This window comes from Capra hircus, chromosome 11 (assembly GCF_001704415.2).
Source record: "Capra hircus breed San Clemente chromosome 11, ASM170441v1, whole genome shotgun sequence".
NCBI lineage: Eukaryota > Metazoa > Chordata > Mammalia > Artiodactyla > Bovidae > Capra > Capra hircus.
The window spans coordinates 69135860-69161349 of NC_030818.1; the positions used below are offsets into that span (position 1 = coordinate 69135860).

Sequence of the window (25490 nt, forward strand, 5' to 3'; positions counted from 1 at the left end):
CCCAGCCAGACCTCCTGGAGAGCATTATGCTTAGTGAAATAAGTCGGAGAAAATACTATATGTTATCACTTACATGTAGAATATAAAAAATGAAATGAATGAATATATCCAAACAGAAAGAGACTTACCGATGTAGAGAATACACTACTAATCGATTACCAATGGGGAGAGAGGAGGGAGGTAGGGCAAGATAGGGGTAGGGGATTAAGGGACAAACTATTGTGTATAAAATAAATAAGCTACAAGGATATATTGTACAGCAGAGGGGATACAGACAATATTTTAAAATAACTTTAAATGGCATATACTCTATAAAAATACTGAATCACTATGTTGTACATCTGAAACTATATTTGTAAATCAATTGTACTTCAGTTTAATAAATAAATATTGTATATGCTCACTGAAATTCTATTTGCATGTGAAAGAAATATTATAAATGCCCATCAAGGGAGAAATGGCTAAATGATGGCATATATCTACAATGGAATACAATGTGGCCAGTAAAAAAATGAAACACAACAATACAAGCTGTCATTTAGAAAGCCAGCCATGATACATTAAGTGAAAAAAGCAATTGAAATATAGTAAGTAAATTATTCTGTTTTTACTTAAGGGGAAAAACAAAATAACAAAGTTATACATATTATAATATTAATAGAAGCCATATTTTCAAAAAAAACTCATAGAATGGGAAAATCCTTATAAAATTAAATGAAAAGAAGAGATTACAAAATTGTATATGTAATTACATAAGCAAAAACAGTGCAGTGAATGATGACCTCTGAGTAATAATGTGATTTTGATCTGTTCTTTATACATTTATTTTCCAAAATGCATGTTATTTAAAAAATCAAAATGAAAATTAAAGCTTTGTTTTTAAATGGGAGCCCAAAAAACTCTTTCAGTCAGGAATGATTCAAACCCTACGGAATATAAGAGACTAAGTATAAAATGATGCAATGACTTCAGGTACAAAGAAGACCTTTTAAAATACATATTTACCAAAACCTGCCCAATATAAACAATGCTATCTCCTTCGGACTGGTTACTTGAAGTACTACATTTATTGTGATGCTGCATTACTGAAAAGTATTTTCAAACTTTTATAGTTTGAAATGTCCTTTGATCAGCTCAGGTGACATATAAAAAGATTATACTTGTACCTTGATTATACTTGTACCTTGATTATACTTGTACTCAATTATACTTGTACCTTATTTTTAAGTAAAATTGAATTAACCAGTAAGATCACTCCACCTTTGTACCTAAAGAGGTCCTAAAATAGTTTTGTGGTCATTTCAAACAACTCTGGTTTCAAAGAAGAGAGACCGAGCACAATTTCAGTTAGTTAAAATATTATGCTGCAGTTTTTGAAATAATGTTTTGAGACAGGGACTAGAACCCTGGTCTTCAGAAAAAGGTTCCCTCCAGATAAGCTTATTCACTGCCATCAACACCACCTTTCCATACATGTCCAGTAAGCCACTCCATTCCTTTTCATTCATGAGCATCCTGCCTACAAGAGTCCTCTCCCCAGATATGATCCTACCATCTCTTTAAGACTGAGCTCCAAATACATCTGCTCCATGAAGCCGCTGCTCTTTGGAACTCCAGAAGCATTTCAGTATCTGTACTTGATCAGCATGTGCTATTTTTATACTGACAATCTTTAAATATATTCCGACTTCCCAGTTATAGTTTATAAGTAACTGGAAGATATGTCTTCCATCTCTAATGCAATTCACTGGAAATACAAGATGAGAGGCCCATCCAAGAAATACAATAGTTGTTTGATTCCTTTGCTTCTAAATAGAGATCACGACAGTTAACTAGTTTGGGCCTGATGGACCGTGGTGAGCCTTGGATAGCAGCCTAAGAAGTGTGGGTTTTATCCTGCAATGATCTAGAATATAAAGTTCTTAAGTTCAAAAATGATGTAATAAAAGTGTATTTTAGAAAAAGCACTCTTTCATCTAGATTTGGAAAAGGCTATAACATCTAAAGCAAGGGAGGCAGCCAGCTTTGCATAAAGGGTTAAAGTCAGAAAGCACTGTGTTCTCTAACCCTTCTAGCTCTGGGCAAGTAATATGGCTTCTTAAAGGCTTCCTTTTCCTTATCTATAAAACAAGGATGAGAAAACCAGAGCCTACCTAGCCATAGGGAGTATTACAGAATATAACACACAACACAATGCCTGATGAGGCAGTAAGCACACTGTATTCGGACACCAATTCTCCGACACTAACTGGGTGTCCTACAACGCAATTCTGGTGCTTATTACCGAGCGTGAGCATCAGATCCCACAGGTGAAAGGGCAAGACACCCAAGAAGACTGCCCTTGCTCCAGACATCCCCAAGCTAACAGAACCAATGTCTAACTTAGCTATAAATTTAGGGGCTCCCATGATCCTCCTTCAAGTGCAATAATCTGCTAGAATGAGTCACAGAACTCACTAAAAAACAAAAACACAAACAAAAACTACACTTAAATGATTATAGTTTATAATCAAAGGATACAATTCAGCAACAGCCAAGTGGAAGGCATGTGCAGGGCAAGGTCTAGGGAGAGAGGATGCAGAGATTCAGAGATGCCATGCCCTCTCTTTAAGACATAAGTGTCACCCGCCCAGCACATTCAACAACCCAGAAACTCCAGTATCCCAGGGTTTATATGAAAAGGGCTTCCTTATACAGGCATGGTTAACTAAATCATTGGCCAAGTGACTGGATTTAATCTCTAGTCCCTCTCCCCACCTCAGAGATCAGGGTGTGATACTTCCCACCCCCCAATCAAAAGCTAAATCTTTCCAAACAACAACAACAAAACCCAATTTAAAAAATGGCCAGAAGACCTGAACAGACCTTTTTTTTTTTTCCAAAAAAGACACAAAGATGGCCAACAGGGACATGAAAAGATGTTCAAAATCACTAATCACCACAGAAATCACCAAATCAAAACCACAAGGAGATATCACATTACACTTGTCAGAACAGCTACCATCAAAACGAACACAAATAACAAAGGTTGGCAAGGATGTGGAGAAAAGGGAAACACAGTACGCTGCTGGTGAGAATGCAAACTCGTGCAGCCACTATGGAAAATAGCAGAGATTCCTCAAAAAACAAAAAATAGAATTATGACATGACCCAGCAATTCCAGATCTTTGCCCCAACCAGTAATGCTGAAGAAGCTGAAGTTGAACGCTTCTATGAAGACCTACAGGACCTTCTAGAACTAACATCCAAAAAAGATGTCCTTTTCAGTATAGGGGACTGGAATGCAAAAGTAGGAAGTCAAGAAATACCTGGAGTAACAGGCAAATTTGGCCTTAGAGTACAAAATGAAGCAGGGCAAAGGCTAAAAGAGTTTTGCCAAGGAGAATGCACTGGTCATAGCAAACACCTTCTTCCAACAACACAAGAGAAGACTCTACACATGGACATCACCAGATGATGGTCAACACCGAAATGAGATTGAGTACATTATTTGCAGCCAAACATGGAGAAGCTCTATAGTCAGCAAAAAAAGGCCAGGAGATGACTGTGGCTCAGATCATGAACTCCTTATTGCCAAATTCAGACTTAAATTGAAGAAAGTAGGGAAAACCACTAGACCATTCAGGTATGACCTTAATCAAATCCCTTATGATTATACAGTGGAAGTGACAAATAGATTCAAGGGATTAGATCTGATAAGAGTGCCTGATGAACTATGGATGCAAGTTTGTGACACTGTACAGGAGGCAGTGATCAAGACCATCCCCAAGAAAAAGAAATGCAAAAGGCAAAAATGGTAGTCTGAGGAGGCCTTACAAATAGCTGTGAAAAGAAGAGATGTGAAAGGCAAAGGAGAAAAGGAAAGATATACCCATTTGAATACAGAGTTCCAAAGAAGAGCAAGGAGAGAGAAGAAAGCCTTCCTCAGTGATGACTGCAAAGAAATAGAGGAAAACAACAGAATGGGAAGGACTAGAGATCTCTTCAAAAAAATTAGAAATACCAAGGGAACATTTCATGCAAAGATAGGCTCAATAAAGGACAGAAATGGTAGAGACCTAACAGAAACAGATAATATTAAGAAGAGATGGCAAGAATACACAGAAAAACTGTACAAAAAAGATATTCACGACCCAGATAATCACAATGGTGTGATCACTCACCTAGAATGCGAAGTCAAGTGGGTCTTATGAAGCATCACTAGGAGCAATGCTAGTGGAGGTGATGGCACTCCAGTTGAGTTGTTTCAAATCCTAAAAGATGATGCTGTGAAAGTGCTGCACTCAATATGCCAGCAAATTTGGAAAACTCAGCAGTGGCCACAGGACTGGAAAAGGTCAGTTTTCATTCCAATCCCAAAGAAAGGCAATACCAAAGAATGCTCAAACTACCGCACAATTGCACTCATCTGACACGCTAGCAAAGTAATGCTCAAAATTCTCCAAGCCAGGCTTCAACAGTACATGAACTGTGAACTTTCAAATGTTCAAGCTGGATTTAGAAAAGGCAGAGGAAACCAGAGATCAAATTGCCAACATTCATTGGATCATCCAAAAAGCAAGAGAGTTTCAGAAAAACATCTACTTCTGCCTCATCAACTAGGCCAAAGCCTTTGACTGTGTGGATCACAATAAACTGTGGAAAATTCTTCAAGAGATGGGAATACCAGACCACCTGACCTGCCTCTTGAGAAATCTGTATGCAGGTCAGGAAGCACCAGTTAGAACTGGACATGGAACAATAGACTGGTTCCAAATAGGGAAAGGAGTAGTATGTCAAGGCTGTGTATTGTCACCCTGCTTATTTAACTTATATGCAGAGTACATCAAGAGAAATGCTGGACTGGATGAAGCATAAGCTGGAATCAAGATTGCCAGGAGAAATATCAATAATCTCAGATATGCACGTGACACCACACTTAAAGCAGAAAGTGAAGAAGAACTAAAGAGCTTCTTGATGAAAGTGAAAGAGAAGAGTGAAAAGGATGGCTTAAAACTCAACATTCAGAAAACAAAGATTACGGCATCTGGTCCCACCACTTCATGGCAAATAGACAGGAAAACAATGGAAACAGTGATAGGCTGTTTTCTTGGGCTCCAAAATCACTGCCGATGGTGACTACAGCCATGAAATTAACACTTACTCCTTGGAAGAAAAGTTATGACCAACCTAGACAGCATATTAAAAAGCAGAGACATTACTTTGCCCACAAAGGTCCATCTAGTCAAAGCTATGGTTTTTCCAGTAGTCACGTAGATGTGAGAGTAGACTCAGAAAGCTGAACACTGAAGAACTGATGCTTTTGAACTGTGGTGTTGAAGAAGACTCTTAAGTCCCTTGGACAGCAAGGAGATCCAGTGAGTCCATCCTAAAGGAAATCAGTCTTGAAAAGTCATTGGAAGGACTGATGCTGAAGCTGAAACTCCAATACTTTGGCCACCTGGTGCAAAGAACTGACTTTTGGAAGAGACCCTGATGCTGGGAAAGATTGAAGGCGGGAGGAGAAGGAGACGACAAAGGATGAAATGGTTGGATGGCATCACCAACTCGATGGACGTGAGTTTGAGTAAACTCCAGGAGCTGGTGATGGACAGGGAGGTTTGGTGTGCTGTAGTCCATGGGGTTGCAAAGAGTCAGACACAACTGAGTGACTGAACTGTACTGACCAGCAATTCCATGCCTGGATATATAAGTGAAAAAAAAAAAATCACTAATTCAAAAAGATACATGCGCCTCAATGTTCACAGCAGCATTATTTACAATGCCAGGATATGGCAGCAACCTAAATGTCCATCAATAGATGAATGGATTATGGAATACTCAGCCATGAAAAAAAAACGAAATTTTGCCACCTGCAGCAATATGGATCGACTGGAAGGTAAGTGAAATAAGTCAGAAAAAGACAAATACTGGATGATATTCCTTATATGCAGAATCTAAGAGTAAAAGGAACTAGTGAATATAATAAAAAAGAAACAAAGTCACAAATATAGAGAACAAACTAGTGGTTACAGGTGGGGAGAGCAAAGGGACAATATAGGGGTAGGTGATTAAGAGATACAAACTATTACATACAAAATAAGCTACATGGATACACTGTACAACACAAGGAATACAGCCATGTTTTATAAGAACTATAAATGGAGTATAATCTTTAAGAGTAACAAAATAAAAACCAATTATCAGCTTCAGGTTATAGATTAAATAAAAATGACAACCTCACAAAAAATTTAAAAAAGAGCAAACTCTTTCTGGTATGACCAGCCCCTCTCCTAGAACTATGTGTGGGCCCATCCTGGGTCACTTTATTAGCATAAACTCAGATATGGTTAAAGAGGACTTATGAACAAAGGATACTCCTATTACTCAGGAAATTCCAAGGGTTTTTGAAGGTCTGTGTCTGGAACCAGGGACAGAGACCAGATATATTCTTTATTATCTCACATACACAATAAATGGAAGCTATTATTTTAGAAACCAAGTAGTAGGCTATAAAAATAATATAAGCATAAAGATAAGGAAGGAAAAAAATCAGAAGCATTACAATAGACGAAACACTAGGGGGAAAAAAGGAGGGGGTGTCAAATTGATTCAAGCCTGGATGACTAAACAGACAGAAACAGGCATATCCAGGCAGACAAAGAGGAGATTGAGAATGAATTTAGTGTTAGCCAAGTTGAGTCTGGTGGCAATGACCAGGGATTTCAAATGGACCTAGACAGAAGGAGAATGTGAGCCCAGTGATCGGGGAGATAACAGCCAGAATCAGCTGTCAGAGTTTTCCACGGAGATAAAATCTGCCCCCACCCACAACATAAAACACAAAAGCCATCACTACTCAAAGGAGGATATCAGCTAATGGTGTTACATAACCATCTAAGTCAAAAAAAAAAAAAAGGGCAAGTTACCACATACAGCAGAAAATGTAAGGGCTGAATTCTAGGACATATTTGGTTTAATATTTTGAACTCTAAACAAAAGGGTGTACCTCATTTTTAACATAAAGATTCAAACAGAATCACAGGATTAAATGCCAAACAGAAATGCTGGGTTTTGTTCTTTGATAGAAAAGGACCATTTTATTTTCTATCAACAGGAAACCATTACATCTCTCTAACAGGAATGTTTATTTTTCGAAGAAAAGTTTATGGAACAACCACAGAACATTTCATCAACACAACATAAACAGGACAACTATGATCAATTTAGGAAAGCTTCCTGTAAAGATACATGAAGCAGGATGAACATTTCAAGCATGGAAACCATTACACAGACATTCAGAGCTTTTACTGCCAGCTTTTAGAAAGCACATTCAATAACTAGAAACTGGGTTGTTAATTGCCCACCGTTTTGAAGCATCACAATTTACTCTTCCCTACAACTCACACATCATCTTAGCCTTTTGTTGCTAACAGAAGAAGTCCCAACCCTTTCAGCCAGTGAAGGTGACAAGCGGGAGACGAAAGGAAAAGTGGAATTTGGGCCAGTACACTGGTAGTCATATGGTTCCTAGTATAAAAGGGCTAAGGGGCCATGGAACTGAGACATTCAAGTACTGACTAGACTGAAGAACAGGCTTATTAACTCAGAAAGCCTGCAGGACTGTGCTTATGTTAGGAATGCCAGAGAGCAGTGAGAGCCCAATACGTGCTCCCATGCCCTCAGGCTCCAGAGAGAGAAGACCTGGAGTGGCTGAGTGCAGTCTCTTCAGTTGTGCCTGACTCTTTGCAATGCCAGGGACTGCAGCCCACCAGGCTCCTCTGTCCACGAGATTCTCCAGGCAAGAATACTGGAGTGGGTTGCAGTGCCCTCCTCCAGGGGATCTTACCAACCTGGGGATCAAACCTGCATCAGGTTCTTCACCACCAGCGCCACCTGGGAAACCCAAGGCTGGAGTGCTAAAACCAGCAGGGTCCTTGAAGCTTCAGCTTTCCCCTCACCGCAACACCCTTAGCCAGAATTTGGACAGTGAAGGCAAAATCTGAGCTCAGATCTCAACCTCCAGAAGGAATGGGGTAGGCAGCAGCTCCCCTCCCCACACCCAACACTTGGGATATTCACGTTCCAATGATGGCAAGAGGAACCTTAAGACCTTCTGTAAGAAAGCAAGCAGACACGACGCTCTTCCCACTTCTGGGGCCCCAAGTCTAAAGCCAAATTACAGGGACTATTTTACTGTGCATAAAACTTTAAAATATGTTTGGGCAGACTCTTGCTTTCGTGTATAGTAGTACTTAATTTTGTTAAGTCAGAATCAGTGTATAAGCCGGTTATAACTATGGTCATCCGTCAATGTATAAACTCCTTGTTCATGGAAAGGTTCAGAACATCCGTCCCCAAGATGTGTCCCTCTTGCGAGACTATTTTGAGCTGAAATCAATCCAGATTCTGGAGGTTCAAGAGATACTACTCAGAAAGTCAATTCCTAGGCAGGTTTATAAGCAGTTCGGGGGTACCCGAGGAGAGGGGGCCTGGGGTTCTCAAGGAGGAGATAGGGATCTGGAATTCTTGAGGAAGAGGAAAGGACAAACTTTTTTTTTTTTTCCTCTACATTCCTTAGCCTTAGTCACATAGAACAGTATTTTCCTTTAAGTCCTTTAAACTGATGATCAAACAACAAACTCAGTTTAAACTCTGTACTAGGGATTATATAACAATAACGTATCCTGCTTGAGGGCAGTTTCTCCTTGCTGAAAACCTTCCTGACTAATCCTGATACCTTAGAACATATATTAGGGGAGTGGGTCTGGCAGGATCTTCCTGTTGTTAAGCTCTAATCCTGCTATCCTAAAATGTAAATTGTGGGAGTGGGTCTGACAAAATTTTTACAACCTTGAGACATTCTTTTGTTTATTATAATAACTGATTAAAAAGTATGTAATTCCCTTGGTAAAGACTGAGTGGGGCACTCTCCGCCCTCTTCTGATGTCCATGTCAGAAGCTTTTTCTGCCCCTTTTCACTGTAGTAAAACTTCTGCCACACAAGAGCCCTGAGTGGTCAAGCCTGGTTTCTGGTCCCGAAGCTGAATCTTCGGAGATCACAAATCCGACACCGTTAACCTATTACTACTGCCTCTCCCCTGACCACCTGAGAAGAGTCTAAATCGGGGATTTCTGTCGGGAAAAGAGTAACTATCGGAAATTAACCATCTCAGTGGCCCTGTCTGTAAGACAGGACAACCATCTAATTACCCAACACCTGCTCTTCTTCTTCGGCTCTGTGAGTAACCTTCCTCTCTTTGGAAGTCCTGGGCTTCCCAGGTAGAGCCAGTGGTAAAGAACCTGGCCAGCTAGTGTAGAAGTAAGAGACATGAGTTCCATCCTTGGGGCAGAAGATCCCCAGGAGACCGGCATGGCAACCCACTCCAGTATTCTTGCCTGGAGAATCCCCATGGACAGAGGAGCCTACCACCCATAGGGTCACAGAGAGTCGGACATGACTGAAGTGACTTAGGTCACACGCATGTACTCTGGAAGTCCCTTAGCTCAGAAATGACATACATACCTCATTTTACCTTTCTGTCTTTGAACAGCCCATGGATGTGAAGTTCCTGACGTTCTCATGTACGTGGGATTCCTGTATTTATAAAGTTAGGATTGATTTCTCCCATTAATCTGTCTTGTCTCAATTTAATTCTTAGACCAGTCAGAAGGATTATGAAGGCAGAGGAAAGTCCTCTTCCTCCCCATACTCACCTGGCAGTGTAGCTGGAATTATTCTCACTATCCTAAACTAAGACTGGCTGGGGATACCCTTGCCTTGAACTATCCCCTGGCTTGCTCCAATTATAGGTCTTTCCCAGACCAGCACTCATTTCTGAGGGACTCAAATTCTCTCAGCCTAAGGACCTCCCCTTTTAGCTCGACCAGTTCACCAACTGAATCCTGCTCCCATCTACCTAAACCCCCAAAAGCCCAAAAAACCCTTAGGTAAAAACACTGGTCAATACTGAGTGTCAGAGGGAACGGTCAATTTAAGTTAACAGTTATTCTGGAGCCATTTTTCCAGCTCCTCCCTCTTCTTCAATTGTCCCACCTTCCCACTCGCCCCCAGATTGCCCTTACAACTCCAAATGGCCCTGCCTGTTTAACAAAACTCAGCCTTTTCCAGTTCTACTCACTGCTAAGCATGCCCACATCCATCAGGGTATTGAGCTCCAAGTCTTTCATCTATCCTGATCCCCTCTCCAAATTGTTTTCTGGCAAAAAGAACATTCCTGTTACTCTGGTAAGCCCCATCCCCAGCCCCACTGCTTCTTCCTAGTACAAAGGCCAGCACAGCAGGGTCCCTTCAATCAATGTTTACCGATCGAATCACCAGGCTACTGTTCTAATGAATGGCTCACCAGATCCAACTCTACATTTCTCTTTCTCAGAGCAGCAAGGTGACTTGCATGTTTAAAATGGTCTTCCTGCCAAAAGCAACTACTGCTACTTCTTCCATTCTTTGCAATTACGACTAGTAAAACTTATGGCCTAAAAACCAAGTAAAAAAGTTCCTTTAAAAAAAAAAAAAGATTAAGTCTCAGGAAGGTAAAATGGTTGCCCACAGCATTATAACAGTAAAAAGCAAAGTTCTTAAGATGTATGAGGTCCAGTGAGATGGGTGTTCCTAACAACATTTCTTTCAGACCTCACAAAAACATCAACAGGAAAATAGTACTGTGACCCCTTTTTATAGCGGGTAGACAGACTTAGGTTAAAAGATAAAACTCCCTGCTCCAAATCACAATGACAGTAAGTGTTACAGTGGGATTCAAGCACATCAGAGTTTAAGTTGTTAAAAGGATAATTCAAACAAACAAAAAGATAATACTGTGTCTCCCACACAAATATAAAATGAACACCTATGATTTTATTTCACTCACTAATTAATTATGGAATAAATAACATGCTTTATCTGGTTCAAAAGTGAATCCAAAGAACACAAACACACAGGCAATTGGAAATGGTGAAATGCATTTGCTTAACAGATCTAAAACTGGCTTCTCCCAAAAAAGAGGAAAAGAAATCAGTAGTACCTCCAACCAACAAAATTCATCCGCATGTCTAAAGACACGAGTAATTTGCACTGCTGTCAGTTATCCACAACTTAAAAAGTTATAAAGTCAGTCAAAAAATAATAAAAGCTGCAGATTCCATAGATCAAATCTCCAGGAAACGTGTTTTCCAAGATACCCCATAATCTGTTTTGTACATTTCAAAGACTGCCACAAATTTTCCTTATGTAGTTCTTAACCACCATGCACAATGCCTTTTTCTTCTTTAAGAATCCACAGCTTCAAGATCTCTATTAGAAAAACTGAGTTAGTCCCTCTATAAAACTAATCTTTCACTACAGTAATTTTTTTTCTATCACACACTAAGCCAGAAATGTAGAATTACGAATGCATTTATAATATATAAATGCAGAAATAAATTAGTTCATTGGATTTTCAAGCTTCTTTAAAAGAGATCTTAAACTAATGAGGGTTTGGTTTTACTGAACAATGACAAACAGAATTACTCTCTAGGGGAAAAGAAGACATAGTTAAACTGTCACTTCAAAGTAACTGACCCAAAACTAACTTAAGTGTCTAACCAGCCAATTATGTGTCTTAATTTCTACCCTATGTTTTCTTCCATTAAAAAAAAAATTAATCCCAGTCCAACTACTGCTCCATAAAATCCAGTAAATGTACTGCTCCTGCTGCTCCAGCTAAGAGCAAATAAAAACCCTGGACATTACTGAAAAAACACATATTTACATGATCATACCAGTCTACACAGAAAAAAATCATCTGATAAAAATCCTGTTTTGGGTGTAAAGGATAGTTAAGGGGTATTTTAAAATGGACAACCAACAAGGACCTACTTAGAGCACATGGAATTCTGCTCAGTGTTATGCGGCAGCCTGGAGGGGAGGGGAGTTTGGGGGAGAATGGATACATGTATGTATACAGCTAAGTTCCTTCCCTCTTCACCTGAAACTATCGCAACATTGTTTGCTAATCAGCTATACTCCAATACAAAAGAAAAAGTTAAAAAAAAACAAAAACAGCATTCTGTTGACTATTATTTTAACTCCCTAACTGACCTACTCCTGTGTATATGGGTAGCAAGTCAGCCACTTTTCAACTGTGCCTGTTCCCAACAATAAAACTGTTCTATGGTCGCTGTCTGTGACATCATACATACCATAAATACCAATTCATTTAAAATAAAAGTTTAGTGAGTTGGGCTGTACAAAGGAAAAAAAAATTTTTTTTAATAAACAAACAAAATGAATAACCAGCAAGGACCTACCACAAGAAACTCTGCTGAATATTATGTAACCACCTAAATAGGAAAGAATTTGAAAAAGAATATACACATGTATAACTGAATCATTTTGCGGCACACCTGAAACTATCACAACACTGTTAATCAATTATACCCCAATATAAAATAAAAAGTTACAAAAAGAGACCAGAAAACTTGGTAACAGCTATAATAATAATAATAAGTCAATCCTGTTCAAGAGAAAAGCTCTCATAAAAATAAGGGAATACAGGGAACTTCCTCAACTAGATAATGAGCATCTATCTTAAAAAAACAGCAAACATTACTACACGTAATGATAAATGACAAAAATGAACACTGCATTCATTGCCTCTATTATTGAGAACAAGGATGTTCACTCTCACCACTCTTGTACAATACAGTGCTGGAAATTCTACTCAATGCAAGAAGGCAAGAAAAGGAAATAAAAGCCATACAGAAAGAAGAAATAAACCTGTCCCTATTTGCAGATGACATGATGGTTGACATACACAATCCCAAAGAATCTGCCCCAAAACGCCCTAGAACCTCCTGAAGTGTGAATTCAGTAAGGCTACAGATACAAGATAAACATACCAGAAAATGCCGATTCATGTTGATGTTTGGTAGAAACCAACACAATACTCTACAGCAATTATCCTTCAATTAAAAATAAGCTTAAAAAAAGAAAGAAAGAAAATCAACTGCAAACTGCATTTCAATAGAAAAGACAACCTACAGAACAGAAGGAAACTTCTACACATCACACATAGGATAAGGGGCTTCTAACTGGAATATATGAAGAACTGGTATAACTCAGTAGTAAAAAGGCAAATAACCCAATTAAAAACACGCAAAGCTGTATAAATCTTAATTATGTTGAATTGGTTCATAGTGCTTTTTAGGTCTACTATGGCCTTCTACTTCTATGTATAGTCATTCTATTAATTTTTGAGCTTGATATTGAAACTCCAACTAAAACTCTTATTTATCTACTTAAAAAGAAATTGTAATATAGAGTAGAACTATATGTAAATTCACTCTGTATTTTCCAAGTCTCTTGCAAATGCGTTATATTTTCATAATTTAAAAAAAAATAAAAGAGGAAAAAATGGGCAAAGGATCTGAATAGATATTTCCCCAAAGAAAATAAACAAATGCCTAATAACCGCATGAAAATATGTCTGACATCATTTGTCATCAGGGAAATGCAAGTCAAAGCTGCAATGAGAGATCACCTCACATCCAAGAGAATGTTTTCTTACAACTAGTCTAGATTGAAGAAGCTAAACAGACATGAAAACACTTCTTTGATTGGATTCTTAATACAGAAATAAACATCTATAAAGGACAACTGAGGAAACATAGATATGGATTGTATATTAAACAACAGTATTATATTAAATTGTTGAGTAGTAGTATTATACTCTTGTTATGTATGACCTTGTTTTTGAAAGATACAGGATGAAGAATTTAGGAGTGAATTATTATGAAATATAATATTTTAAATATTGTATTTTATTGTAATAAAGATTTTTTTATTCTTTAAGAGATGTTTTATTACAAGAGAATGTTTTATTAAACTTGTCTAGAATGGTTATAATCAAAAAGATAACAGCAAGCGCTGGAGGAGGATGGAGAAATACGGAAACCCCCACACACTGCAAGGGGATTGTAACATGGGAGAGTCTGGAAAAGTCCTGAAAAGATTAAACACATAAGCTACTCTATGACCCAAAAATTCAACTCCTAGGTACATATCCCCCCAAAAAAAATTACAGCATAATTATGCAAAAAAAATTATGTAAAAACTTGTACCTGAATGTCCATCAACTGATGAATGGATAAATAAAAAGCGGTGTATCCATACAATACAGTATTACTCAGACATAAAAAGGAATTAAGTGTTGTTATATGCTACAACAGGGTTGAACCTTTAAAACATTATGCTAAGAAGTGAAGGAAACCAGTTATGAAAGGCCATATATTGTGTGGTTCTACTTAAAGGAAATGCCTAGGATAGGCAGAAAGTAGACGAGTATTTGCCTAGGTCAAAGGTAGACGAGGATGAGAGAAGATGAGGTGTCCCTGTTAATGGATACAGGGTTTCTCACTGAGGTGAAGAAAATGTTCTAAAATGAACTGTGGTAATGGTTGTACAACTCAGTGAAAACAGTATTAAAAATTACTGACAAACAGATCCACAGCTGATGTCTTTGTTGAAACCAACAAGCTGATTCTAACATTTGTCAGGCCTTACAAGGGACCCAGAAAAAACAACACAATTTTGAAAAAGAAAGTAGGAGACATACTTCCCGTTTTCAAAACTTACCACAAAGCAACGATAATTAAGACAGTTTGGTATTAGCATCAGGACGGAAGAGAATTAAGAGTTCAATGTACCCATACAACTACCATACGGTGTAGTAACTGCATCCCTGGGCATTTATTCCGATGAAATAAAAACTTATGTTCATATAAAATCTGTACATGAATGTTCACTGTAGCTTTAGTGAAAACAGCCAAAAACTAGAAAAAAACCAAGATGTCCTTCAGCTACATTACCAGGTAGCTCTATGGTAAAGAATCTGCCTGGCAACACAGGAGACAACGGATTCCATCCCTGGGTCCAGAAGATCCCCTGGAGGAAAATTCCCTGGACAGAGGAGCCTGGTGGGGTACAGTCTCAGTTCAGTTCAGTTGCTCAGTCATGTCTGACTCTTTGCAACCCCAAGGACTGCAGCATGCCAGGATTCCCTGTCCATCACCAACTCCTGGAGCTTGCTCAAACTCAAGTCCACTGAGTCGGTGATGCCATCCAACCATCTCATCCTCTGTCGTCCCCTCCGCCTCCCACCTTCAGTCCTTCCCAGTATCAGGGTCTTTTCCACTGAGTCAATTCTTCACATCAGGGTTACAGTCTACAGGGTCACAAAAAGACAGATACAACTGAGCACGCGCACGCAATACCAAAAATACTGAAGACTATAAAGAAATACTAAGCAAGAAAAAAGAATAAACTTCTGATACATAAAACAACTTGGATGAATGTCCAGGGAAGCATGCTATGTGAAAAAAAAGATAAATCTCCAAAGGTCACCCACTGTATAATTCCATGATGCTGGGAGGGATTGGGGGCAGGAGGAGAAAGGGACGACCGAGGTTGAGATGGCTGGATGGCATCACAGACTCAATGGACGTGAGTCTGAGTGAACTCCGGGAGTTGGTGAGGGACAGGGAGACCTGGTGTGCTGCAATTCATGGGGTCACAAAGAGTAGGACACGACTGAGCGACTGAACTGAACTGAACATTCTTGCAGTGACAGAATTATAGAAATTGAGAACACATTAGTGATAGCCAGAGGGCAGAGAAGGGGATGTGAAACTATCAAAGGACCATATAAGGAATCTGTGTGAGGAAGCTGTTCAGTATCTTGGCTGTATCAATGTCAATATTCTGTTTGTAATACTGTATACTGGGAAAAACTGTATAAAGGGGACATGGGGGATTTTTTGTATTATTTCTTAAAAATTGCATGTAATTCTACAATTATCTCAAAATAACAAGTCTTTTAGGGGAAAAAAAAAAAAGAATCCCTAAACTTGACACAAATCCACATAAACACAGAATATTACTTTCTTCCAAAAGGTAGTACACAGATGGGAAACATATATATAAAGAGAGAGAAGTTAATTCTAACTCTGTGACTTTAAGTAATTAATCTCTTCACCTGCAATACATAGATTAACAAATACCTTGGCTATACAATGACCCTCTCAAAAGATACCCACATAAGGTATTAATCCTTTGAACCTGTAAACATTACCTAAGCAGAAAAGGGGGAAAAAAAAAAAAAAAACTTTGTAGATATGATTAACTTAAATCTTTTAAGATGGAGGGATTATCCTGGAATATCATGCCTGTTTAAGTCACTTCAGTCGTGTCTGACTCTTTGCAACCCCACACACTGCAGCCTGCCAGGCTCCTCTGTCCATGGAATTCTCCAGGCATGAATACTGGAGCGGGTTGCCACGCTGTCCTCTGGGGGATCTTCCCGATCCAGGGATCAAACCTGAATCCTTGTCTCATATCTCCTGCACTGACAGGCAAGTTCTTTACCACTAGCACCACCTGGGAAGCTGGACTATCATGGCGGGCCCTAAATACAATCACATATATTCTTTCAAAAAAGAGGCATAAGGAGATCTGACCACAGACAGAACAGGAGAAGGCAGTGACCACAGAGACGAGGAATGAGTGATGGGGCCACAAGCCAAGGAATGCAGGCCGCCACCAGAGGCTAGAAGAGGCCAGGAGCAGGGCCTCCCCTAGAGCCTCTGGAGGTGGCAGAAACTGTACCTACTCAATTCTGTCTCCATCACCAAGCTCATAGTAACGGTTCAAAAATGTTCAGATTAAACAAATAAACATTTTGGGATTCAAGTCACTCCTGGTTACCATCATTCTTCTCCATTCTTCTTCTCAAAAGGCAAATTATTATTTAAAGGCTACATAATTTTAAAAATAAATCTAATAAACGTATTCATATTTGAAAAGGAAGACAGAAATGATAACCCAGACAAAGATGTTTTCCCCAAGATACTTAACATTCATGTGTGGAAAGAATCACTGTCAGAGTTAAGAAAAAAAAACAACAATCTTTCAGTCCACATTACTGGCCACATAGAGCCTACGGATGGCTGCCACCACTCACATCTCTTCCCTCACTGCATCTTTATTCCTGTCTCTTATCCATCATTTGCTTTGTGACACCAGTAGACTCTAGTTCACCACAGAAATAAGCTATGTCCCTGCTCCACAAGGTCTCCGGAGGGTGTTAACTTTCACTTACAAACATAAAAAGGTGATCTCTAATTGAGATGGAAAACTAAGGATAGCATAAGTGCTCCTTATCATCCCTAGAATAGTAATCTCCTTCCTGGGAGGAAGTGAGCACTGTTATGTGTGCAGAAACCTCAACTGTAACAGAGTTATAGCTGATGATGTGGTTAATCATTTCCAGTCAGCTCCCACTGGTGGCTGCCCCTCAGGCTTCTGCCTCCCAGGTCATCACAGTAGGCTCCACCCACCCCTCGTCCCCACTGTCAGTTAGAGAGACCTAGGGAGAGGTGTAGCTCAGTCGGCAGTACAGGAGATCCTGGTTCGATCCCTGGGCTGGGAAGATCCCCTGGAGAAGGAAATGGCAATCCACTCCAGTGTTCTTGTCTGGAGAATCCCATGGACAGAGGAGCCTGGCAGGCTATACTCCATGAGGTGGCAAAGGCCGAACACGGCTTAGCTTCTAAACCACCACCACCACCAGGGAGAGGTGTGATGAACACTGTCAAATCCGATGGTAGTTCACAAAGGCCTTTTTTGAGCTTTACCTCGCTGCAACAGGTAGCTCACCAAAGCTCCATCACTACATTCAAGACGCTGCAGCCAAAGGAATCACAACTCAGGGCTCATTCTCCAAGAGTAATCAGCAGGGATGCGGAAAAGCCACACAGTGACTTCTCTTAAACAGGGACCACATTGCATATTGATGAAAAAGAGATTTGATTAGAATTTTTCCCCTCAAAACTAAACAAAATGCACATCAATTTATTTCCCATAACATATCTTGTATTTACCAAAACCTAGGTTACACTTGAAACTATGCACTAATTCTTAGGACAAGGAACTAATCAATTGGTACAGCGTTTGGAACATAACTTTGAGACCAAACTGTAAAACAACCTAACAGCCTTAATTTCACATTTGCCTTTTACAAGACAATCATATAAAAGACATTTTTGCAAAATAAAAAATAAAAAAATCCTGATTTCATCATTTCCCTGGAGCCTCTCATACTCCTTTCATATTCCTTTAAAGCACCTTTCTCACTGTCATTCCTGCTGGTTTTCCTCATCAAAAGTTAACCAGTCTAACACTGCCAAATTCTCACTAGCGCCTCTTTTTAAATTAAAGTATAAGAGAAATTGTACAAATCTTAGGTATGCAACTTGAAATTTTCATATACATACACCCATGCCATCTCAGGATACAGACCATTTCCAACATCCCAGAAGGTTCTTTCATGCCTCTTCTAGTCATTACCAACACCACCCCTTGGAGGAACCACTATTCTGACCTGGAAACAGCTGTTACCTGTTTGTGAACTTCATTTGAATGGCGTCACATAGCATTCAATGAATTATCTGGCTCATTAAGTCCGTGAGATCCATCAATGTTGATGTGTACATCAGCAGTAGTTCCTTCTCTTTTATTGCTTCTTTAAGTTTTCATTATATAAATAAACCACAACTTATTCATCCATTCTATTGCCAATGTCCAGTTGGGTTTCACCTAATTTTTGGTTATCATGAATAAAGGTGCTATGAACATCCTTTTACTTTTGGGGGGAGGGGTAGAATATACATCTATTTCCCTTGGGTATATACTTAAGAATGAAAATGATGGGTCAAGGGTAGGATTAGATACAGCCAGTTTTCCAAGATGACTGTACCATTTTACATTCCTACCAAAACATTTAAGAGATCCTGTGGCTCCACATCCTTGCTAAGAAAGTCACTGACACTCTTTCATTTTAGCCATTCCAGAAGGCAGACAGTAGTATCTCACTGTTGTTTTCTCATTATTGTATTAATTAATTTGCATTTCTCCATTGACTGATTTTTGAACACTTCTCTATATGCATACTGGCCATACAGAGATCCTATTCAAAACTGTTGTACTTTTTAAAATAAAAGTTTTTTCTTACTAAGTTTACATAATATACATACATCTGCAGGACGAATTGCCATTTTCTTCTTCCAATCTGTATTTTGCCCTTCATTCTCTTAATATTATCTTTAGATGGAGAAAAATTCTCAATTTTAACAAAGTCTGAAGTCAAATTTGTCAATCATTGTTACACTCATTGCCTTAACTCTTTTTAAAGAAACCTATGCCTACTCTACTCAGTAGTCCTTTGATTTCTGCTTATGGTTTGAACAGTTCCTGGCCTTGCTCTGAATTCATGAATTCCTGCATCTCTGCAAGGTTTACAATTTCATCATGTGGTTGATTTCAAATGCATTCATGTTATGTTGTTGGTGATAAGACAACTCTAGTATTATGGAAATTTGAGCAGTGGTCAGTTTACAACTAAAGAATTCATTTGTGACTACATTCATAATACGACTTCTGTAAAAATATATTAAAACATAATGTTAACAAAGGCAGGGGGGAACACCCTGTAACACTTGTTATTCTAATATTTTACTTCAACCACCCGGTCTTCCCATTCCCTCTGAGTGGCTTTCCTTCAATGGGTCACTTTACATTAGTCCCTACTGTCTTCAAGGATATAATTAAAAGTTCTATAGTCTCAGCAATCAGAAGCCTAGAAGCTTCTGTTACACTTTACGTAACCCAGCACCTCAGAGGGTTTACAGGTTTCCCAAAACCCAGTAACAAAGAACACCTTGCTCCATCCTTTTCCTTAAAATTTTTAACAGTATTTCTGATCTCTAACCATATGGTTACCAAAACACCCCAAATATAACACCTTAGTCTTACCTTCACTCCCTCAGCAGGTGCTCCCCTCCCCACCCCACTATTCTTCACACCCAGCCATCTTCCATTCTGCCTTCAAAATGTGTGTGGTGGACTCTGAACTTTGCTGTCACAGTGAATGCCCTGCCTCACTCCCTCACCGTCTCTGGTCTGGAGTATGGAACCTGCCCTTAACTGGTTTCTTCCTTACATTCTGTCTTTGACCCTGCCATCACCAAAGTTCCCGTTACAGAGCACAAAGTTGGTCATGTTACTCATCCTTCTATAGGTCCCACTGCCCACAGGATAAAATCACTCTCTCAACTGAGAATTCATAATCTGGCCCTGACCTTTCCTGGCTTCTTTCTCACCAACTTTTGCAAAACTCTGGCCTAACTACTGGGCACTCATGCCCTCTCAACCAATCTGACATTGCCTCCTCCTTTGCCTAAAGCTCCTTCCCCCTTTACCTTGCAATCAGCTCCCTTTCTTTCTTGCACAGGACCACAGCAGAAGCGACTGTTACCTGCTATGCGTTTCTGCAGCTCTTCGTACCCACCCCAACTATACTTGAGTCCTTACCACCTGCATTAGTGAATTAAACTCCTTTGTCTCACTCAGGATCAGCAATTAATCTTTACATCTCAAGGGCTTGGCAGGGCAGTTCCATGAAGGCTCAATGAAAGAATGAATGTCCCAGCCACTTTTACTCGTGTTACCTTTTTCTAATAAACAGAGACTAGCAAAATACATCAAAGCAATGAATCTTAACACCTAACACAAATTATGTTGTAAAAGTCATCTGGCAAAGTATTCTTTTGAAGAGTTTAATGAAAACTAAAACCTTCTTCAATTATTGATTTGTGCTTCCTCTCGGAAGTCAGTAACAACCCTGTTTTAAAATACTTTTAAAAATAATGGACATTAAAGGTGGGATGACTATATCACTTAACCAAAGTAACTGTAGTCATCACTATATAAATCACTATTGGATGCCAATGGAATGAGTCACGGTCATTACTTATACAACTAAAAGACCACACACAAAATTACTTCATTGAAAGCCTGTTCATATATATCCCCCTAACACATTAACATCGCATGTTACAGAAGATAGTATGCCCAGTGGCTAAGAACACAGCCTGGCACCATGACATAGTAGCACAACTTGGGGAAAATAACTTAAAAGTTCAACGTGTCTCAGCTTCCTCATCGGTAAAACAAAGATGATAAAGTTCTCACTTCACAATGCTGCTGGGTGAGTGAGCCTGTATAAGGCTCCTGGAACAGTGTCTATAATGCCAACTGGCATCACAGTGCTTTTAACTTTTTAAAGACCTTTTACCTATACTTTTGTTTTCTCCTCACAACAACAGTGAGATTGCTTGGAGGAGAAATGCTTTGTCCATGTCAAAGATAAGGTAATAAGGAAACAATGATTTCCCTAAGATACTTTCAGTGGCAGAGAAGGAAATAGAAACTGTACCTAACTCCAGCCCAACACCAAATCTCCACAGATGCAGTGTGGAAGAAAGTCTCTTTTGGGTTTTTCCCCATTGTTTACCCTTGGTCCTCAGCAACAGCCTGACTAAGCACCTGGGGGGAAGAAAGGGACCATCATTCGCTCAAATTAGAACAAGAAAGACACCTCATTTTCACAGTGCCTGATTCACAGCAGGCAATCCAAAAATACCAAGTGAAAAGGGCCACTGTGCTCTCTCTTAATAACAGAACAAGGTACTCCACTAAATCAAAACTGCTACAGAAAACAAAAAGCACTTAACCTGCTTTTCTGTCACATGAAAGTACATTTCATGCAATGTACAACAGGAACTTTTTTAAAACGGGAAAAAAATTTAAATGAATCTTTTTCTTTTATTCTCAAAAGATACAACAGTTTTGCAAAAAGGACTTTCATCAAGACAGTTTTTTAAAAAAACTAACCCAACCTAACTTGGCACTGCCTTCTCCTTTGCCTAAAGCTCCTTCCCCCTTTACTTTGCAATCAGCTCCCTTTCTTTCTAAGACAGGACCACAGTAGAGCGACTGTTATCTGCTATGCATTCCTGCGGCTCTCTGTACCCACCCCAACTATAGTTGAGTCCTTATCACCTGCATTAGTGAATCAAACTTCTCTGTCTCACTCAGGATCAGCAATTAATCTTTATATCCCAAGGACTTGGCTGGGCAGTTCCACCAAGGCTCAATGAAAGAACCAATGTTACCTTTTTTCTATAAACAGAAACCAGAAAAATACATCAAAGCAATAAATCTTAACATCTAACATAAATTATGTTGTAAAAGTCATCTGGCAAAGTACTCTTTTGAAGAGTTTAATAAAAACTTAAAACCTTCTTCAATTATTGATTTGTGCTTCCTCATATATCATGACAAGCCTTTGCTCAAATAAGGGACTGACACAAATGGACAAAATTTCATTTCTGTTAAGACCTTACAGCCCTTCTATAAGGGCTTCCCTGGTGGTGCAGAGGTTAAAGCGTCTGCCTGCATTGTAGGAGACCTGGGTTCGATCCCTGGGTCGGGAAGATCCCCTGGAGAAGGAAATGGCAACCCATTCCAGTGTTCTTGCCTGGAGAATCCCATGGACGGAGGAGCCTGGAAGGCTGCAGTCCATGGGGTCGCAAAGAGTCGGACATGACTGAGCGACTTCACTTTCACGTTACATTCCTGAGCTTAAACTGAATGTCAGTCTGATACTGAGCAGGGCCCTGTTGGGCTCCTGGGCATGGAGACCTCTTTTGTTCCCCATTCCTTGTAGGCAAGATTCCGGCCTCCCATGACCTTCTCTGAGTTCCAAAGGGCAGGAGGAACAGCAAGGGTAACCACCTGAGGCAAAGATTAAAGGGAACAGAGAGGCTCATCAAGATTAGGAGATTGACCTGCTGAGACCCTGTACATACCCCTCATCTTGTTAGCAACCCCTAACTTCTCAGATGTAAATACAAGACTGTCACCGCCTTGATCCTTATCACAAACAGCTGTCTGACTACCTAACCTCTCCCGCTAGCGCTAGCGTACTGAGCTCCTGCTTTGCCTCCTGGCAAAGTAATAAAGCTACCCTTTCTTTCCGTTCCATAACTCTGTCTCTCTATTTCTGTTTGGCTTTGGTGTACAGAGAGCCAAGATTTTGGCAACAAATCCTCAATTGTACATGCAGCCACGTGCACGTGGAATAGAGCTAAAGAACTTCGAAGGCAGGGGCAATGCCCCCGGGGAACCCACCTGAACCCAGAAAGTACAAGGAGGAAGACTGTCTCCCCAACACCTAAGCGCCCAAACTTTTTACTTCTTCTCTTCCAATGGAGAAGCAGGAGCTCAGACACTCGCCTTAATGATCGGACTTGACATCAGCTCCTCGTTGGGGCCTACCCTTCCTTTCGTGGCACTGCCCCTCTGTCACCTACAAGCAGGCGCCTGGAGAATACAGATAAACCAGTTCCAGCCCCTGCCTTCTCCAGTGCACATCTAAGCCTCGCACGTGGCGGCCACTTGGGACCTTTTGTACATCCGATTTAACAGTGAAAGGCTGGACTGTGTTCGCAACGGTGCAGCTCCTGGACCCGCCCAGGTCTGTAGCAGGGACGTGTTGGTGCGCTTTCTGTAAACACCGAGCAAAGCGGCCCATCGAGCCGGCCGAGCGGCTCTGTGGCCCTCGACGCCTCCGCCAGCCTCCGGGAATCGCTTCCCCACGCCTCCTCTCACCTGAGCCGGTGGCACAGCCACCCGCATCCGGACCCCAATTCCCCGTCAAGTGACCGTTACAGGCGGTCGCATCCCGGGGAGGCCCGCGGTCCAGGAAAGAGCCATGGGACTGCTCCCCCTCCGCCAACCCGGGATCCCCCGACCGCCGCCGCCATTTTCCCGGCGCCGGAACCCCCACCTGACGGCTCCAGCTTCTTACCTGTGGCCAGCAGAGGACTACGCGCGACGCAGTGGAGAGAGCGTGGGTGAGCTGCAGAATCCGTGGAGGTCACAACCTGGGTGCAGAACCCGCCGCTAATTCATCCCGAAGCAGGAGGCGTCGGGCCCGTCGCCCTAGTAATGCGTCCAGACAGGCTTCATCCTGATTGGCTGTGAGCGCCATGACGCAGCGGCGTCCCCGGCTGCGTGGGAAGCCCGGGTCCCCGGAGCCCCGCCCCTGCTCCCGGCCTGGGGCTTCCCGAGGCCAGACACTGAGGGCTCCCTTAAAGGGACCACCTTCATTTCTCCATCTGGCCTCCAGAAGAGGGACTGAGAGCGAGGGGGTGTAGGGGCGAGTAGCAATAAGAAATAGGAAATCTGAAGGTCATTTTCCCTCTAACCCCTAGAGTTTCAGAGTAACAATAGAAATCTGGGGAGCTTAGTTTAAACTGTGTACTGTGGGAAAATGTATGACCTAAAAATTGAGAACTGAGTTTTCCTGGAGGAACATACTGAGGACTTAAGCCCAGGAGGCAGCCTTTCATATCGCTCTGAGGGGCTGTTTAGAAGAGAAAAGGGAGGAGCCAGGATATTTAGGAACTTTTGCAACAAAAACTAGGTAGTCGGAATATTAAAAAAAAATTACTGGGCGGGGTGGGGGGGGGGTAGTGGCTGATGGCCACAACATCCTGTCTTTACTGATATGGCTGGTGATACTCTTTGTCCACAAAGCCTAACCTACAGAGGCAGATCAGTAATAGAACCAGTTCTAGAATTCAGGTTCGTGACGCGCAGCACCAAGCTCTCCCTAGCATGAAGTTTTCCCAGTCAGAGGGAAACTTTACCTCCTCTGAGCATCCCTCACAGAAGGCTTTCACTGCCACTTTCTGTCCTGAGACATCTGTTCCTTAACCTACTAAACTCTAAAGCTCCATGATGTTGGGGACTGCAGTTAAGCCTTTTTTCATTTCCTGCATAGTGCCTTCCTCTTGCTAGTTTTCAACAAAGATTCACTGATTAAAAACCCTGAAAAGAATAAATTTAACTACCCATCACACACTTAGCCACTTTACCTATGTTTATGGATTTTGTTCATTTATTCATCAGAGTACAGAGGGGAAAGAATTTTTTTTCAAAATACAGAATTCCTGTCCTCACAAAATATGGAGTGTAACAATAATGAACATCTAGGTTTGGGATGCATAGCTTCAATATAGCTAAATTATACTCCGTTGGAGTTCCCTGGTGGACCAGTGGTCAGGACTTTGTTCTCTCACTGCTGAGGCCTGGGTTTGATCCCTCATCAGAGAACTAAGATCCCACAAGCCACAGGGTGCACCAAATAAGCAAAAAATTATACTCCAAACTCTCTGTGAATCAAAAGGTTACATGTTCTTTTTCTAAAATCAGCTTCACAAACTCTCCAGTTTTATTCAGAAATATTGAAATTTGAAATTGTGTTAGAAAATGAAGATTAAACAACAGAGGGAAACACCAAGACAGAAGCCAGCTCTATCAATTACCCCTGTGACCTTAAGCCTCATTTAAAAAAAATCTTTAATATAAGATTGCTAGGAAAAGAAGTTATCTAAAGTCTTACCTCCTCCGCTCACCCCGAAAAGTTTTTTAATTTGTTGTTATTAGAGGCCGGGGGGAAATCCTGAAAGCCCTGGAGATGGATTTTTGAAAGAAGGAATTATATAATAATTTATCTTTGCATCTCTGTAACTCCTAGAATAAACAGTGCCAA

At 40.5% G+C, this 25490-nt stretch overlaps 1 protein-coding gene across 2 annotated transcripts in view; it reads right to left on the minus strand.

Moving 5' to 3' along the window:
- Window positions 1-23891, minus strand: part of LCLAT1 (lysocardiolipin acyltransferase 1) — a 190526-nt gene extending 166635 nt beyond the window's left edge. For both annotated transcript variants that reach the window (XM_018055478.1, XM_018055477.1), the window contains exon 1: window positions 23742-23891. The gene's annotated coding sequence lies outside the window, so the exon portion shown is untranslated. The remainder of the gene's footprint in view (window positions 1-23741) is intronic.